The sequence below is a fragment of the Salmo trutta genome, chromosome 32 (genome assembly GCF_901001165.1).
Source record: "Salmo trutta chromosome 32, fSalTru1.1, whole genome shotgun sequence".
In the NCBI taxonomy this organism is placed as follows: Eukaryota; Metazoa; Chordata; class Actinopteri; order Salmoniformes; family Salmonidae; genus Salmo; species Salmo trutta.
The window spans coordinates 19,353,169-19,371,348 of NC_042988.1; the positions used below are offsets into that span (position 1 = coordinate 19,353,169).

Below are 18,180 nucleotides of genomic sequence, written 5' to 3' on the forward strand. Positions count from 1 at the left end.
TTTCTGAGTATCTGCTACAGTACAGTACAGTGCTGCTGCAGGCCCAGGCAGAATGTAGGTCAGCCCCACCCTCCCTGTCCCAGGCCACACCTCTCATGCCACCACAAAACAAGTTTTCACCAGCAGAACCTTGAGTGAACCCGCTCCCCATGGCAACGCAGCTGTGGCCTGTCTGGCTGGGGGTAAAAGGAGGGGGGTGAGTTCCAGGCAAAATAGTCCACGGCAGACACTACCCACAATGCCAACACCCCCTCTGATTTGTCTTTTTCACTTCTGAGGAACTGGTCTCTGGTCTCCCTTCTCCAGGAACCCTGACCATATACAGCCCCCGGATTACAGGCTTAACGATATGCATGTTCTGTTCTGTGTACTAGAAGAATGTGTTGTCGTGGCCTCTCTCAGGCAAGGCACCCATTATCTCTCAACAGTGTTTAATTTTTCCGTTGTGTTGATATTTTGCCATAACTGTTTGTCTTTTGGGAATGCGAAAGTGGTAAAACAAGGTAACCTTTTAAGGAGACAAAAACAAAGGGGGCGTTTGAGTCTGGTTATTGAAGGGGAGGGGTGAGTCAAAAGAGGAGAAAAATCAACCTCCCTCACCAAGGGTGGAATGTGAGCAGGCCACTTTGGGGTTGCTGGCAGCTGACTGTCAGGGAGTGGGTGAATGACTTCCACTATGAGGCCAGGTCAAACAGTTTCATATACAGACACAGACCATCATAGGTACTGGGAAAACACACACACCATCATATAAATGGCAGGCCGTAAGAAATGCTGTATGACTATACGCTGGTCAACGGTTGTCTCCGTATTACTGATAAAATACACAAACACAACACAGTCTTGTACATCTAACCTTGTGGGGACACACAATTCAGTCCCATTCAAAATCCTATTTTCCCTAACCCCTAAACTAGCCCGTACTCTTACCCTAACTCAAAACCTTAACATTTAACCCTAACACTAGCTCCTAATCCTAACCCTAAAACTAATCCTAGCTCCTAAACCTAATTCTAACCCTAACACTAATTCTGACCTTAACCCTAAACCCCCTAGAAATAGATTTTTGACTTTGTGGGGACCAACAAAATGTCCCCAGTTGATCAAATTTTTGATTGACTTCTGGTCCCCACAAGAATAGTTCAAATTGTCCACACACACACGATCAGGAAAGCAACACATTGCTGATAGTATGCTTCATCAGATATTGAAATATTTACACTTGAGGAATTGTTCAAAATGACTTGTGAGTCACTAGTATTTCAATTTCAATGAAGTGTGATTCTCAAATTCTAAATAATTCTTGCAGTTCAAGAATGACAAGGATAAAGCAAAGGCATAGGAGATCACTATTTTTACAAAAAAACAGAAGGGTGCAACGAAAGCTAGATTTTATGATTCTTCAACGTGTGGGTGATTTAGGACCTGTCTAGGACCTGAGCTCATCGATGTACTGCTCCCACTGTTCATCAACACTCAAAACAAAGTGTCTCATTTCAGCCCGGAATTTGAGCCAAATGGCAATAAAAACAAGCATTAATCATATTGAAGTGACGACAGAAGTGCCATACAAAGCAGCAGACACCAGCACAGCCGTGGTTTACAGATGGAATACGATACCCTGGGAGGAAGGAGGATCTCAAGATAGGCCTACCTCAATGGAGAGTATAATCCCATAGTGAGATACCAGTATGAAACTCGAGAGGCTTGACTGAAAGTCAATCTCATGTTATGTAATATTTAAAAATAAAAATAAATGTTTTGTGTGTGAAAAGAGAAAGCCTACACTGATCCAGCAGATGGTCATTACAGTAGAGCTTGGTGCTGTATCACCACCAAATCAACCAGGCATTGTACATCTAGTTAGTGTGACCAGTCCGCTACTTCTGCTGGTGGAGAGCCCGGTTGTAACTACTACAACTTGTACATCTGTAAATGAGTAGCAAAGTGTTCTCCGTCATGCCTCTGTGCATGCACATTAATTAACGCCTGCAGGTGAATGAGACCTGAGAAAAAGTGGTGAAATTCCAGAGCACTCAACCTTGTGTTAGTCTGATTACAGGGGTCAGATGTCAGGACAAACCCACACAGGCCTTTGCCATTTCCTGTAAAGGTTAGAGGTCACTGCAACTTCAAATATCTCTGTCCGGAGCAGAGAAGCTACTCCACCAGACCACTGTCTATTCACCTCCCTACCAGTCACACAACACTGACTAGAGTTTGCTTCCCTGTGCACGTACAAGATTTGACAAGTTATAGCTAGCCTGATTCACAGAGAGACCCTTCAATGTGCTGTATAGTGAAATATCAGTTATTCTCAACAGATCACAGCCCAAAACACCTGTGAGTGCAGGTGCAACGAACATCATGCTGATTGGCTTCTTGCAGGATATCTTATCCCATCCAGAGGCTGGCTCTCTAACCAACACAAAGGCCCGTCTGGGGGCCTAAATTCCAAGGGAGCCTCCATGTGGATCTGTGCTATTGTGCCACTGGCAGGCAGTCTCCGGGCCTCACACAAAACTGTCTCTCAGCAGACAGTGTCCCTAGTCTCTCTCCTTCTCGCTGACCTACATTCCCTCTCACCTGCCACACAGTCATACTATCTGCATTAGCTCTCCTCACAGCCTGCAGCCTGTGGTTACATGAAGGGAAAAACATTGAAGAAACACGCTCTGGAAATTAGAGGAGTTAATTACATAAATAGCTTTTCTTTCAGCCTTCTTTGTCTTTAATGTGGTTGCCGGGAGCCATGCGTGGTAGCAGTGGAGGAAATGTAACGTGTTAAAGTTAACCATTTTTATTTCTCAATCTAGCCTATAGTCACAGACTACACACAGCAGCTCTATCTAGACTGAATCTAACCTTTGGATGAGACCCTCGATTATAAAAATAAAAAAATCCACATGATTTCTTTATGCTTCTGTAATGGGCATTACTGTATCAATCAGTCTCTTCATCTTATACCATAAATATTTATGATAACTTAAATACTGTGTACTACTGTGGCTAATGAGGCATACTACTCAGTCTGTAATTGTTTGCAAGCAGCATTAGTTCAGCCATGCCGGTCTGTCCCTGTGCTGCCCAGTGGGCAGGGTGTAGTGTAAGTGGAGCGGCTGGATGTGCACATGCCCATGTGAGTCAGGGAGGGAGTCCCCACAGGCCTCCAGAGTGTCAGCAGCACTAGGCCCACCTGCCAGGGGCACTCAAAAGACAATCCACTGACCTTTACCACTGAGTTCCTGCTCTCACCACCAATACTGCACTGGCTCCTCTATTACATACCTGCTCACACAACAAGGTAGGTAGGCTTGTAGTAGCTTTCAACCTCTGATTCATTAATGAGTAGCCCAGAGCCTTATCTTTGTTTGACAACAAAATGGCGGGGTGAAATCAGTGCTCTTCTCATAAAGCCATAAGTAGAGTGACTTCTGGGATTAGGGCACGGAAGGTTTCGCACTGAGTGTGTGTTTCAATATGGGCCATGCCACGTGAATTAAGTAGGACAGACAGTCAGGAGTGCCACTACAAAGTCACTGACTCCATTACCTCATACAGTAGATTAGTGTCAACAGGTCCATTCATCTGTTTACAGACACAGATCAAATGACTGAAACGAGAGCACTGTTCTCCTGGACATCCTCCACAGAGTAAGACACACACAGAGTCGGGGTGGATTACATGACATTACTGGTTGTAGAATGAGACTGAACAGTCCCAGGACAAAAGGAGCTCTTGCTGTTTGGTTAGCTTACATAGAATGTCAAAGGGTGCAATGACACTAAAACATACGTGAGGTGCCTGTTGATCTGTTGACAGATCGTCAGTAGGACTCGGCAGCTGTCTCACCTTGCATTAAGAGAGACAGCAAACAGCCACTCTCATCGCTGGACAGAGAAGAAAAAGTGATGACAGTAGCATTAACAAAAACAGAGCAATAAAGTGTGAGGACCTTTGAGTAGTGAGGGAGGAGGGGCCTATAAATGGACAAACGGACAGGAGAAGAGACAGTTTACAGGCCAGCCCTCCTCCCTCTCCCTGTTCTTCTCTTGCCTTACTCCACTAATCCAAACACCTGGAGGGCAGGGAGGAGGGAGGAGGGGGAAGAGACGGCCCCATGTGACTGGGAGCTCACATGCAGCATTACGCAACGTGTTACTGTAAGTAAAGCAGGGCCTGCTCGGCACACTCTGCCAAGGGCACAGGAGGGGGCGGCGGGCCAGCTGGTGGGGTGACATCAAGTCAAAGAAGTCATGTATCAGCTGGTCTGTGCCACCATATTCGGTTGTAAGAATCAAACAACTTGCTTTGTGTTCTCAAAAATAGTAGTACTGTACATTAGCTGAACTTTGTAATAATTTTGTTAGTGACATTGCTGACAGATTGTGAAACTAGGAGTAGAAATTAGTTATATAGATCACCATCATAAGCTGCATCAATCATTAACCACAAATCATATTTACACAAATAAAATGCAAGACTAGGAAAACGTTACATTACAGTATTGTAACAGAGTGATGGTGAGTCTCAAATTTTCACTTTAAAATGCATGTCAACCAAAAACCAGTAATTGTAAACTTTTTCTGTGGAAATTGTTAAAAGTAGTCCTTTTGCATAGAGTTGTATGTTTTTTTTTAAACTTTGCAATCATTGTTTTTTTTTGGCATACATTTTAAAGGAAAATAATCGGAGTCTCAGCATCACTCTGTTACTGTGGAATTGTCTGTAGGTAGGCAAGAGTCCAAGGTAACTATAAAGGAATAACTTATGTAGCATTCCTAAACAATGTTGTTTGGCAAGAAAATACAATGGTTTAGGCTTAAGTAGGAAGTACTGCATAACTGCCAGTCCTTACTATAGGGTAATAATTACATAGGGATATTTCACTGGTTGTTACTATGGTACAACATAAGGCCAAGATATTGTGCAACTTTACAAGCCAATAAATAACCATAACATATAAGGCTAAAGAAGACCTTTAAAACCATTCAACTTGAACATTGAACATTTCTATTTTTAGAAAAGACTCTGTGTCCTCCAGCGCCAGAGGCATGGGTTCAGTGAGGACAGGGGGAGGATCTGCTCTGGGTGAAGTTCACAACGGTGCACAGAAGGGCAGACAGTCAACAGTACTGGGAAACACACAGCACATTTCTGGGGGTTTTCACACGAGAGGGGTTAAGCAGGAGTTAAGGCAGAGAGTATGAGGTCCACTAAACCTGTAGACCCAGGTTCTTCAGATGATAATCTCAGTTCTTGTCAAAACACACTGCTTTTACTTGACCTTGTGGAGGTTCAGCCATGGGCAAATAAACACCAAGTAAGCAAAACTAGAGATTATTTAGTAAAAGCTTGGGAGCGTATCAGGCCCTTCTCTGTGGTGGCAGGATGTGTCCCCTTCATTAGAGTGAAAGAGAAAAGTGAGCATGGCTTCTGAGGTTCAGGTTGACAACTAGGCTTTAACAGGCTCTGTAGTAAACAGATCTGTGTTATGTAGCTGTGCTGCCGAGTTGCTATTGGATTGAGTTGAGTACACTCACTGCACTGTAGATGTATTTTAGCCTCCAAGCCCGTCCTCATACTCATTCACTTCCAACAATAACTTGATTTTCATCTTTCTACTAATAGGCCTATCTCATCTGGCTTATTCCTCTGAAACATAATTAATGCATCCTAATCCACACCATCATACTATCTTTTTAGTTCCATTATATTATCTTTACTCTTTCATTCAAATTGATTTCATCTTTATGATATCTAAGCATTTTTACTGAAAATCTTGATGCAAAAAAGTAAGGAATTCCAAGTTAAAGTATCTCAACCACAAATATTTCCTCTGTGCTGTAAATACTTCCAAAGGGTATGAGTGAGAGAGATAAACAATGTGACAGAAAGAAGACAGAGGGGAACTTTAAAGTAGTCCTGCTCTTTGTTCACTGTTTCAGCAAATATGGGTTATGAACTAATAAGTTACAGGGAAAAAAAGACAGCTATTGTCCTCAAACCAACAGAGAGAAAGAAAAAGGGGCATATGGGTGGGTTGCTAGGGAGAAAATAAAGAGAGAGAAAAAGAGCTAAAGAGAGAGAGAGTGAGTGAGTAGGAGAGAAGGCCAGCACATGAAGTCAGATTGTGTGTTGTCTGGGAGCCATGTGCCAAGCCTTTAAGTAAGTGGAACTGTGAACATCAGAGCATGAGTCATACTGGAGGAGCCACTGCACCTCCATTCACACACACAGTTAGAGAAGTCAGAGAATGGAAAACATTAACACACCGGGCCAAATGACAGAATAATGATAGGAAACATTTCCATGTAACTCTTCAATGACAAAAACTGAGGAACGGGAACATGCTCTATACTGGATTAGAGAAGAGGAATAGCCTGATTTGAAGCATTGTCACGGGAACAGCGAGACCTCCTTTAGGCCACTGGGGTAAAATTCACAACGGTGCACAGAAGGGCAAAATGTAGCATCGAGGTTGTACAACCAGTGGCAGCAGCAGAGGCTTGAATGGCAAAAGCTGCATTGGCTGAGAAAGGAACAGTGGGTGAGTTAACAGTCTGCAGTTACACCGTGATAAAGGAGTCACAGTCCCAATGGCAGCAAAACTGCTTTGGAAATATGGATGAGAATTCCCAACACTTATGACAGCTGAGTGCCTCCCTTTGTCTTACCTTCTTCGCACCACTGAGGTGTAAAAGGGAATGTAAAAGGTACAGGTAGCTGCCAAAATAAAGGAAACACTTGAGTAAATGAAAGATAGAGTTTATTGAAAGCAGGTGGTTCCACACAGGTGTGGTTCCTGAGTTAATTAAGCAATTAACATCCCATCATGCTTAGGGTCATGTTTAAAAATGCCCAGTTGCCCATTATTTTGGATGCTAATGCTAGAAGAAGAGATTTGTGACTTTGAAAGAGGCGTGTCAAAGGAGCATAGGGGGTTTAAAGGGTGTGTGTGTGCCAATGAGGGGATTCTATTAATGCCCAGGGCGTGAACAGGGTTAGCGTTAATTGCATTCAATTTGTAACCGGGTGTGAGCCAGGTGCCCCGTTCTGGCTGACGGTAAAGTCGGCTCAAAACAAAAGAGACGTAGGTTAGTCAGTTGGAGTAATGAGTAGGATTATGTGTTTTGTGTGTGTGTGTCAGTCACCAGATCTCAAACTAATTGAACACTTATGAGAGATTATGGAGCAGTGCCTGATAGAGCATTTCCCATCCCCATCAACAAAACACCAAATGATCGAATTTCTCATGGAAGAATGGTGTCGCTCCAATAGAATTCCAGACACTTGTAGAATCTATGTCAAGGTGCATTGAAGCTGTTCTGGCTCGTGTTGGCCGAAAGCCCTATTAAGACACTTCATGTTGGCGGTGTTTCCTTTATTTTGGCAGTTACCTGCATGTACACAACAAAAGGGCGAGGTTTAATGGAATTTACATTTACTGATGTGTGTGCAGTGCCAATATTGACAGTTCCCCTGTGTCTTCTCAGATGTGGCTCCATCAAAGCCCCCATACCTGCATCACTACAGAACTATTTATATTCTCCTCACTACTGTCAGTCTGAGCTCCATCACTGCCCCTACACCAGAGAGACAGAGATAGAAAAGGAGAAGCTCAGTGGAGAAACATCATCATCGCTCACCTGGTAGTGGAGAAACAAGGAATAACTTAGTTGAGAGGGTGGAAGGCTGAACATTTGGCTAGTGTGTAACTATGTACACTATATGAATCGTATGTATTAATGTACATATGGATTCTAAATGTATCCATATGCAAAGCTTTATATGAGGGTTGCCAGAATATACCAACCCTACCGTTATGTTTGTTTACACTGAGCTGCACTGAAGTCGGAACACAATCATGGTTGCATTAAGACACCGTGGAGCTGGCGCGAGATATGGGTCGTAAAACATACCTCAATGCAGGGATAGAATATGCCAATGTACTCCAAATTTGACCTTTATCCACACTGCTCCATCGAGAAGATTAAAATACTGCTTTAGTTTTCCCAGAAAAGTAGTAGCCACCTCAGCCATTTTGGAATAGCACTTCATGTTGAACAACAAAGGAGCTGATTGGCTGACACTGCCATTCCAAAATGTCTGCGGTGGCTACTGATAGCTAGCATGAGGACGAAAGGGCAGTTTTCCAGGAAAACTAGCAATATTTAAATCTTCAATGGAACAGTGTTTTAATGTAACCATGATTGTGTTCCGACCTCAGTGCAGCTCAGTGTAAACAAGCGTAACGATAGGGTTGGTATCTTCTGGCAATATATGAGGGGTGCATCTCAAAGTGGGGTTGCATGCACAGTGTAGTGTATATTGTGTGTAGTGTATGTGTACACTCTTAGAAAAAGGAAAACCTTTTTGGTTCCATGTAGAATCCTTTTGTGTTTCATGTAGAGCCCTCTGTGGAAAGGGTTCTACATGGAACCGAAAAGGTTCTCCCTGGAACCAAAATGGGTTCTCCTATGTAGATAGCTGAAGAACACTTTTAGGTTCTAGATAATGTATTTTTTTCTAAGTGCTTATGTGGGCATGCTTGCATGTGTGCATGCTTGGGACAGTGCATGTCTGGCTATTCTCTAAAACCCCAAGCTTCCTCTTCTCAGAATAGGGAACCAGCCTCTGTTTATCGGAAGCATACAGAGCAGACACAAACACAGCTCTGGACTGGCTTTACTACAGGTTGCAAGGGCACTTGTACATCTATTTATGATGTTGAAAACAGTGACCCCAACACATACACAGACTGTCCAGTGCAGCAGATAGCCTAGTAGTTAAGAGCGTTGGACCAGTAACTAAAAGATTGCTGGTTCAAATCCCCGAGCCGGCAAGGTGGAAAAATCTGCTCCCGGGTGACATGGATGTTGATTGAGGCACCACCTCTTTGATTCAGTGGTTGGGTTAAATGCAGAAGACACATTTCAGTTTAATGTGTGCAGTTGTGCAACTGACTAGGTATCCCCTTTCCCAGTCTCGACACATGCCAACATTCCTCTGGTTCTATGCAGTAAACATTCTCTTCCATATAGAGAACCAGCCACACTATTCTGAGAAGAGAAAGCTTGGGGTTTTAGAGAATAGCCAGACATGCACTGACCCAGGCATGCATACATAAGCCTAACAGTTGGCTGTAATCAATGCAATGTAAGTCACAGAGAAGGTTTATTTTCAGGGGCCAAGAGAAAAGTATAGGCACACTGTCACCCTCTCTTGACAACTTCATGTCATGCTTGATTCTTGAAACTTAATCCTCCATGATTGTTTTGGATTGATTTTGAATTGTGCGTGTCTAATTTGGACTACAGTTGTCTGCCTATTAAATAATCAGCCCTCTGTGGCTCCTCAAAAACCCAGGTAAGGCCCATGACTTAACCTCAAGTCTACAGTGCCTGATTTTGGGCACAAAATGACTGACAATATGTTTACATTACTTATGTTATTAATTTCACACCGTTTTATAAGTCAGAACACAAAAAACGGGACGTTCTCGGACACTCAGGATTCTCTGTCGAATGAATGTGTCTCTGGCTTCATCTAGTGGTCGGCTAAATCTTTACAATGTATTTTGTCAGCTATTTTTCACGTCACGTCAAAGGGGCGGTCCTGAGAAAAGCTGCTCTCCTGGTCGACACGCTAGCAAACTCGTGGCAGATCATCATTCGCGTACATAGTACATGAATGTGTATGAGCCGCATCGTGTTTGTCCTCCAGATCTGCTGACCACAGCAGTTCATTTACCCGCTGCTTCCTTCCTCTACTTAACACCCCATAGTATAAAGTAGAGCGCTGAGGCCCACCACTGCACTGTGACGATTTAACAAATTAATCTACCCAATATCACTCTGCTGAGTTTGGGAGAGGACTCGATAACCATGGATTTTCCTTTTTTGTTTCCCTCAAGATAAATCCTTCACTAAACAGTAATCCTTCACTAGACAAGTCACCTGACAAAGTTCACCAACTACATGCATACAGTATCAATGGAGTGTGTGTGTGTGTGCCAATGAGGGGATTATATTAATGCCCCAGGAAAACCCCGGGTGAACAGGATTAGCATTGATTGCATTCGATTTGGAACCGGGCTGCCTCCCGGGTTTGAGCTGAATCAAATCAAATGTTATTTGTCACATGCTCCGAATACAACTGGTGTAGACTTTACCGTGAAATGCATGCGCACGAGCCCTTCCCAACGATACAGAGTTTAAAAAATCATAATAAAAAGAAAAATAGTAACACAAGAGGAATAAAATACACAAGAATGGAGCTATATACAGGGAGTCCCAGTACCAGATCAATGTGCAGGGGTACAGGGTATTTGATGCAGATATGTAAGTCAAGGGTAAAGTGACTAGACATAGATAATAATATAAGAGTAAAATAAAGAACTGAGTAGCCTCGCTCTGTCGGCTCAAAACAGAAGTGATGTAGGTTCAGCACGTGGAGTAATGAGTAGGATTCTGTGTTTTCACATGCAAAAAATGATTGTTTTTTATAGAAACGCTTTATCTGCATTCCCAATGAAAACTGGTTTTAAAAATTCAAACATATATTTTATAGAAATTGTTGCATTGTTTACAATATGACTGAGTGGCGCAGATTCCCATTTGATTTGAGCAGGGCTCGCCTCCCTCACCGGCTTTGCCCGGTCACATGATGGGCCATAGCCCAGTTCAATCTAGGGCACCTTAATGGAATCCCCTCATTGACATGGCGAGTACTCACACATCCTATACAACAGAGAATGAGTCTCAGCACTCAGTGGCATCCTACTGCTTCCATGTAGTATATGGTTGTAAATGCACTTTTCCATTTGAATCAACAAGCTCCGGAACATGCAATGAAGCACAAACGTGTCTATTGCCATCTACTGGCCCCATTTAGCAATGGTATGCCTATGCATGAACAAATAGAAAGAATCAAATCTAGATTCACCATGGCTCAAACTACATGTTCAAAGGACTAATAAACACTTTTCTATCTTGTCAGGTTGTATTGTTTTTTTCTAAAATAATAGAGTATTTATTATCCCCCGGGGCATTCATTAATGATAGGCCACCATCTCTCATACTAAAACTAACTGAAGTGAAGAGACAGAATTCAACAACTCTTGGAGGACAGTGGAAGTTGATAAAGTGATGATTTATTGTTAACAGTAAAACCAATGGGTTTATGCCCTTCGTCGGGGTTTACAGAAAGATACTGTAAATGGTAAAGGTAGGGTTTTATATATACTGCTCAAAAAAATAAAGGGAACACTAAAATAACACATCCTAGATCTGAATGAATGAAATAATCTTATTAAATACTTTTTTCTTTACATAGTTGAATGTGCTGACAACAAAATCACACAAAAATAATCAATGGAAATCCAATTTATCAACCCATGGAGGTCTGGATTTGGAGTCACACTCAAAATTCAAGTGGAAAACCACACTACAGGCTGATCCAACTTTGATGTAATGTCCTTAAAACAAGTCAAAATGAGGCTCAGTAGTGTGTGTGACCTCCACGTGACTGTATGATCTCCCTACCATGCCTGGGCATGCTCCTGATGAGGTGGCAGATGGTCTCCTGAGGGATCTCCTCCCAGACCTGGACTAAAGCATCTGCCAACTCCTGGACAGTCTGTGGTGCAACGTGGCATTGGTGGATGGAGTGAGACATGATGTCCCAGATGTGCTCAATTGGATTCAGGTCTGGGGAACGGGCGGGCCAGTCCATAGCATCAATGCCTTCCTCTTGCAGGAACTGCTGACACACTCCAGCCACATGAGGTCTAGCATTGTCTTGCATTAGGAGGAACCCAGGGCCAACCTCACCAGCATATGGTCTCACAAGGGGTCTGAGGATCTCATCTCGGTACCTAATGGCAGTCAGGCTACCTCTGGCGAGCACATGAAGGGTTGTGCGGCCCCCAAAATAAATGCCACCCCACACCATGACTGACCCACCGCCAAACCGGTCATGCTGGAGGATGTTGCAGGCAGCAGAACGTTCTCCACGGCATCTCCAGACTCTATCACGTCTGTCACGTGCTCAGTGTGAACCTGCTTTCATCTGTGAAGAGCACAGGGCGCCAGTGGCGAATTTGCCAATCTTGGTGTTCTCTGGCAAATGCCAAACGTCCTGCACGGTGTTGGGCTGTAAGCACAACCCCCACCTGTGGACGTCGGGCCCTCATACCACCCTCATGGAGTCTGTTTCTGACCGTTTGAGCAGACACATGCACATTTGTGGCCTGCTGGAGGTCATTTTGCAGGGCTCTGGCAGTGCTCCTCCTGCTCCTCCTTGCACAAAGGCGGAGGTAGCGGTCCTGCTGCTGGGTTGTTGCCCTCCTACGGCCTCCTCCACGTCTCCTGATGTACTGGCCTGTCTCCTGGTAGCGCCTCCATGCTCTGGACACTACGCTGACAGACACAGCAAACCTTCTTGCCACAGCTCGCATTGATGTGCCATCCTGGATGAGCTGCACTACCTGAGCCACTTGTGTGGGTTGTAGACTCCGTCTCATGCTACCACTAGAGTGAAAGCACCGCCAGCATTCAAAAGTGACCAAAACATCAGCCAGGAAGCATAGGAACTGAGAAGTGGTCTGTGGTCACCACCTGCAGAACCACTCCTTTATTGGGGGTGTCTTGCTAATTGCCTATAATTTCCACCTGTTGTCTATTCCATTTGCACAACAGCATGTGAAATGTATTGTCAATCAGTGTTGCTTCCTAAGTGGACAGTTTGATTTCACAGAAGTATGATTGACTTGGAGTTACATTGTGTTGTTTAAGTGTTCCCTTTATTTTTTTGAGCAGTGTGTTTCATACTGACCCCTATGGGTTCAGTGACCAACCACAATGGGATTATAAAACAAACATGATGTGATTGGTAAATGAGTTGCAGAAAGCTGACATATTGTATTTAGGCATAGACTAACCAACAGATTGCGCAATCATTTTTTGTAATTGGACCAACGTGATTATAATGAGGATGACTAATGATCTAAAGCCGGGAATTTGATACAGTGTAGCCAGGATAAAATTAAAGACTGAACATAGTACTCTACGACAATAGACTTATTTAAAGTTCTACAAACAAACGTTTGAACCAGTCAATACTGTAGCCTGCTCCTTTTTACAGAGAATAGTTTGCTCTTTTGTCAGTAGGGTTCAGTCCATTTGCACATGTACTGTAGTCCTACATACCTCACCCATAGAGCTCAAATAAACTTCATGCTTTAATCTACTGAATTGAAGTAGGCTTGTGGAGGGGAGGGGTCTGAAAATAAAAGTATTCCTGCTTTGTGGCATACATTTTTATGCTGTCGATATGGTTGTCCTTGTTCGATAGAGCCATTGGCTGTCTTTCAGCCATGTTCCTATCAGCGGATTAATTGCTAAATATACAAGCTGACACATTTTTTCCAGTCTCTGAAAGACGACAACTCATTTGGGGCGGTGGTTCGTGCTCTGGCCCCGTCCCTCCACCAAGGCAGATTTATTTGAAAGGGAGGCGGACACTAACAAACAAAAATATTCTTCAATATGTAGCAATTTGTTTGCTACATGGTGACATTCAACCACACGTTTCATACTAAAAGTAGAAGAGGTTTTACAATCAGAGATCTATTGTATCTCGATTGTTAAACCTCTTCTCTTTAAAGTATTTGCCCAAGCATGCTGTTAGACATGGCTGTAGCTAGATACTGTCAGCCTAACTACCTATGTACATTTGTACAGTCTGGTCACTCTGCAAATGTTGAGGGTTATGCCATATTTATTTCTCTTATGTTAGATATTGTTCTAAATGTAATCTCTGTGCCTATGCACATGTACGCATGTTCAGCTAGTCTGTCCTAATGGCGTTATGCTGGCACAGTTCAACTGTCGTTCAAACTGTGGAGTATAATCTTTTATCTTTTTTTTGTCTTACAGATAATACTGTGTGGTGCCTGGGCTTCTTTCTGGATTGGATTCTTGGAGAGAAACAGAATTCCTTTGCCTGCGTGTGTCATTGTAGCAGAACTGTATCCCGTGAACTGTTTCCCTCTCGATAGATTGAACATTGTACTGGATTTCAAGCAGAAGATGACTCAAGAGGAGATGAATAGCAGTTTGATCATGACAACACTCCCACAGCTTTACAAGTGTTCCCTGAACTTAGTGTGTTTCTTTGGAATGACAATTTCATCATGACCACCTCTCCCATCATCTGCTGATCACCAGTTCTCTTAGCTACAGATTGTTACACCAAATAATGTGATTTATCCAAAGATCTTTGGTATCCATTACTGGGAGTTACAGGAAAGGTACTGTTTGGTGTAGCACCGAATCTTCCACCAACCTTAGCGATGCTGTCATCCTCAATTTGTGGAAAAAGGAGTCTCATAAAATGTCTGTGTCCAGTTGCAAGGGGGTCTGTTTGAATTTAGAAAACGCACAGTTAAGTAATCCAACAATTTGTACGCTGCCATCTTGTCTATTTCAAGTCTTCTCTCATTGATCAAGACAGGTGTCTGTCATCATGACATGCGGCATGGACACCTTTCAATGGTCTGACAAACACAGCTGTAGCTCGGCCACCTTCCACCACAGATGCAGAAGGCAGACATAGGCGAATGCGGTGGATTGAGACGCAGCCCATGCAAAAATAAACATATCTCTAGCTTAAATGTATTAATTCTGATGTTTAAAAAAAATATATATATTACTTTGATGCACGAGTCAAGACTCTTAAAGTATTAAAAACAAAGTAGTCACACACAGGTTCATTTAGAATGTGCTCCAAAAAAGTTACTAACTTGTGTTAACACAATACAGCTCTGATCATGTACTGTCAGTCCAAACCTTCAAAAGCCAACATTACATGGAACCCAATTACATCGTGAATACATGGCATTCAATTACATCAGGTTCAGCAGCGGGATGATTTTTGTTGTTGAGTGGATGGTCAGGGGGCTGGAACATAATTACAAATAATTTGTAGTCTGCAAATTGACAGTAAACAGATACTATTTCACATAAACAATCATTTCAAACCTTGCTTACATTTGTATATGATCATAAACACTGAGTGTAGCCTACAAAACATTAGGAACACCTTCCTAATATTAAGTTGCACCCCCCTTTGCTGTCAGAACAGCCTCAATTCGTTGGGGCATGGACTATACAAGATGTCGAAAGCCTTCCACAGGGATGATGGCCTATGTTGACTCCATTGCGTCCCACAGTTGTGTCAAGTTGGCTGGATGTCTTTTGGGTGGTGGACCATTGTTGATACACACGGGAAACTGTTGAGCATGAAAAACTAGTGATGTTACGTTTAATGCCAGAGCTTCCGAGGCATGCATCGAAATTGCTAAGCAGTGTACTTCGAAGTAGTGTGCCGATGCCTGTTTCGCTTTGTCCGAATTGCGTGATCAATGACGTCCAAAGCTTTGTTTTCATTTAACAACCAGTGTACAAAAGGGAGGGGGGGTCAATGTAAATTGTCCGGTTCCAATTATATTAATTGTTCAGCAGTCTTATGGCTTGGGGGTAGAAGCTGTTGAGGAGCCTTTTGGTTCTTGTCACGCCCTGACCTGAGAGAGCCTTTTTATGTCTCTATTTAGGTTTGGTCAGGGTGTAATTTGGGTGTCTGTATTTCTATGTCTGTATTTCTATGTTGGGGATTGCATTGTTTCGGCCGGGTATGGCTCCCAATCAGGAACAGCTGTACATCGTTGTTGCTGATTTGGAGTCATACTTAGGCAGCATGTTTTTCCTTTGGGTTTTGTGGGTAGATGTTTTCTGTTTAGTGTGTTAGGATACCTGACAGGACTGTTTCGCTGTCGTCTGTTTTTTCTTTGTGAAGTGCCTTTTTTCATCTAAAATAAAAGATGAACAAATTCCACGCTGCACCTTGGTCCCCTCTTTCAGATGATCGTTACAGTCCTAGACTTGGCGCTCCGGTACCGCTTGCCTTGCGGTAGCAGAGAAAACAGTCTATAACTTGGGTGACTGGAGTCTCTGACAATTTTATGGGCTTTCCTCGGACAAGGCCTATTACAGTTGAAGTCGGAAGTTTACATACACCTTAGCCAAATACATTTAAAGTCAGTTTTTCACAATTCCTGACATTTAATCCTAGTAAAAATTCCGTGTCTTAGGACAGTTAGGATCACCACTTAATTTTAAGAATGTGAAATGTCAGAATAATAGTAGAGAGAATGATTTATTTAATCTTTTATTTATTATCACATTCCCAGTGAGTCAGAAGTTTACATACACACAATTAGTATTTGGCAGCATTGCCTTTCAATTGTTTAACTTGGATCAAACATTTCGGGTAGCCTTCCACAAGCTTCCCACAATAAGTTGGGTGAATTTAGGCCCATTCCTCCTGACAGAGCTGGAGTAACTGAGTCAGGTTTGTAGGCCTCCTTGCTCGCACACTCTTTTTCATTTCTGCCCACAAATTTTCTATAGGATTGAGGTCAGGGCTTTGTGATGGCCACTCCAATACCTTGACTTTGTTGTCCTTAAGCCATTTTGCCACAACTTTGGAAATATGCTTGGGGTCATTGTCCATTTGGAAGACCCATTTGCGACCAAGCTTTACATTTCTGACTGACGTCTTGAGATGTTGCTTCATTATATCCAAATTAATTTCCTCCTCATGATGCTATCTATTTTGTGAAGTGCACCAGTCCCTCCTGCAGCAAAGCACACCCACAACATGATGCTGCTACCCCCGTGCTTCACGCTTGGGATGGTGTTCTTCGGCTTACAAGCCTCCCCCTTTTTCCTCCAAACATAACGATGGTCATTATGGCCAAACAGTTCTGTTTTTGTTTCATCAGACCAGAGGACATTTGTCCAGAAAGTACGATCTTTGTCCCCATGTGCAGTTGCAAACCGTAGTCTGGCTTTTTTATGACGGTTTTGGAGCAGGGGCTTCTTCCTTGCTGAGCGGCCTTTCAGGTTATGTCAATATAGGACTCGTTTTACTGTGGATATAGATACTTTTGTACCTGTTTCCTCCAGCATCTTCACAAGGTCCTTTGCTGTTGTTCTGGGATTGATTTGCACTTTTCGCACCAAAGTACGTTCATCTCTAAGAGACAGAACGCGTCTCCTTCCTGAGCGGTATGACGGCTGCTTGGTCCCATGGTGTTTATACTTGTGTACTATTGTTTGTACAGCTGAATGTGGTACCTTCAGGCATTTGGAAATTGCTCCCAAGAATGGGCCAGCCTTGCGGAGGTCTAGAATTTCTTTTTTTTAGGTTTTGGCTGATTTCTTTTGATTTTCCCATGATGTCAAGCAAAGAGGCACTGAGTTTTCAGGTAGGCCTTGAAATACATCCACAGGTACACCTCCAATTGACTGAAATGATGTCAATTAGCCTATCAGAAGCTTTTAACCTGTTGGGGCTAGGGGGCAGTATTGAGAATTTTGGAAAAAATATGTGCCCATTTTTAACTGCCTCCTACACCAACTCAGAAGCTAGAATATGCATATTATTGTTCAGGTTTGGATAGAAAACACCCTAAAGTTTCTAAAACTGTTTGAATGGTGTCTGTGAGTATAACAGAACTCCTATGGCAGGCAAAAACCTGACAAGGTTTCATGCAGGAAGTGGCCTGTCTGACAAGGAGTCGTTCTTTTTGCCTCTGTTTATTGAAGAGTAAGGATCTTAGCTGTAACGTGACAATTCCTAGGGCTCCAATAGGCTCTCAGAACCCGGGAAAAACCTGAACGATGACGAGGCAGCCTCAGGCTGAAACACATTATTGCCTCTTCCAAGTGTCCCATTAGGTGACAATAGAACTAGGCGCGTGCGCGATTCGCCCCCGTGGAGTATTTTCATTCGGCTGTTTAGCTTATTGCAGATTCCCGGTCGGAATATTATCGCTTTTCTACGAGATAAATTGCATAAAAATTGATTTTAAACAGCGGTTGACATGCTTCGAAGTACGGTAATGGAATATTTAGAATTTTTTTGTCACGTTCTGCGCCATGCTCGTGACCGTGATTTACCATTGGGATAGTGTCTAGAACGCACGAACAAAACGTCGCTGATGGAACATAACGATGGATTATTTGGGACCAAACCTACATTTGTTATTGAAGTAGAAGTCCTGGGAGTGCATTCTGACGAAGAACAGGAAAGGTAAGACCATTTTTCTTATAG

The 18,180-nt window shown here is 43.0% G+C and overlaps 1 long non-coding RNA gene across 1 annotated transcript; it reads left to right on the forward strand.

Annotated features, from left to right (window-relative positions):
• The first annotated feature begins 6,099 nt into the window (after positions 1 to 6,099).
• On the forward strand, positions 6,100 to 14,656 carry LOC115170577 (uncharacterized). The gene is made up of 2 exons (XR_003871056.1): positions 6,100 to 6,550; positions 13,941 to 14,656. It is a non-coding gene; the product is annotated as an uncharacterized LOC115170577 (long non-coding RNA).
• Positions 14,657 to 18,180: the final 3,524 nt, after the last annotated feature.